Source organism: Tympanuchus pallidicinctus, unplaced genomic scaffold (assembly GCF_026119805.1).
Source record: "Tympanuchus pallidicinctus isolate F22 unplaced genomic scaffold, pur_lepc_1.0 scaffold19, whole genome shotgun sequence".
Lineage (NCBI taxonomy): Eukaryota > Metazoa > Chordata > Aves > Galliformes > Phasianidae > Tympanuchus > Tympanuchus pallidicinctus.
In genome coordinates this window covers 4,818-6,170 of record NW_026294710.1, presented here as the reverse complement: position 1 = coordinate 6,170, position 1,353 = coordinate 4,818, and the positions used below count along the sequence as shown (strand labels likewise).

Here is a 1,353-nt window from a genome sequence, read left to right as displayed (position 1 = left end):
GACATGGCTCTGAACAGCCTGCTCTTCTCAACCATGCCTTGAGCAGGATTGGACTGCAGGGTCTGCACCACAGCTGCTGTGGGATACAGTGACCTTCTGCTGGTTTCCCTCACAAGGCAGCAGCCATCAATCAGAAGGCAACAAAGAAGGGTCAGGGCCTGTGCTCACTAAGCTAGGCAGGTGTGGAGGAACCATGTCAGGGGAAGGCCATGGCATGGCTAAAAGCACAGAGAAGGGAGGATGGCAAGAAGGATGTCTGGTATGCATTAATTAGTTCAGTTTCAGGCTTAGGTGAAAGTCAGCTGTGGGCAATGGTTTGGGAGCCCAAAAGTAGAGGTCCCACTGAGATTTGAACTCAGATCGCTGGATTCAGAGTCCAGAGTGCTCACCTTTACACCATGAGACCAGCTGCACACCTGCTCTATGTCCTCTCAGCAACAGAATGGACAGACAGGAGGCTTCAGCAGAACGCTGAGCTGGCAGGAAGACACAACACACCATCTCATGGGTCCCACAACATGCAATGGCTGCCTCTGATGGCACTCAAGAGAATTCAGTCCTGAGGCTAACTCTTAATCCTGGATGGCAATCAGGAAAGCCTACTGCTCTCATGTCTCAGAGTTCTTTCCTATGCCTGCTTTCCTATGCCTACTTTCCTTGGCTACTGACACGACTGCATGCAGATCCACAGCCTCGTTCCACAGCGACATAGTATACCAGGAGACAGCAAAAAGAAAGAAAGGTCTCACACCAAAGGAGCATAAGCCTGTATCCAGGTGATCACAGTTCTCTGATGTCTTGTTATGGTCAGGATTCACCTTTAAAGCTTTTTGGGTAAGCTCACCTCCGTATGCCTCATGGGTTGGAGCTCTTGTTTGTGCTACACAAGGCCTGTTACTGCTCCCCGAATGCTCCAACTGGTGCTGCTCTCCGTTCAGCTCAGAACTATGCTGCCTGCACATGCCCATGTTTGTGTGGGCATTTGTGTACACCCGCTGTGTGTCAGCCAGCTAGCACAAGCCCCTCTCCCCCAAACAACTGGTCTTCCCAGGCAGAGCTGAGTGCTGCGCTACAAGTGCTGCTCCACAGCATTTTTGGAGTGCTGCTGGGCAAGGAAGGGACAAATGTGATCAGGACAGAGTAGATGGAAGTGGACAGCCCCAGGCACAATGAATGATTGCCACTACCCTCCAGCTCTCAGGCAGCAGCAAGGGCAGGCAGAAGCAGGGAGCCAGACAAAACTCTCTGACCTGATCCTGCAGCGCTGCCTGCCCAGCCCAGCTGTGTAGGAGGTGTGGCTTCCAAGGCTCCCAGGACAGCACTGGTTTACCTGCCGTGGGTGGAGACCAGCCT

The 1,353-nt window shown here is 52.8% G+C and overlaps 1 non-coding gene across 1 annotated transcript; it reads right to left on the bottom strand.

Moving 5' to 3' along the window:
* Positions 1–334: 334 nt before the first annotated feature.
* On the bottom strand, positions 335–406 carry TRNAQ-CUG (transfer RNA glutamine (anticodon CUG)). Its single transcript has one exon. It is a non-coding gene; the product is annotated as a tRNA-Gln (tRNA).
* Between the last annotated feature and the right edge of the window lie 947 nt (positions 407–1,353).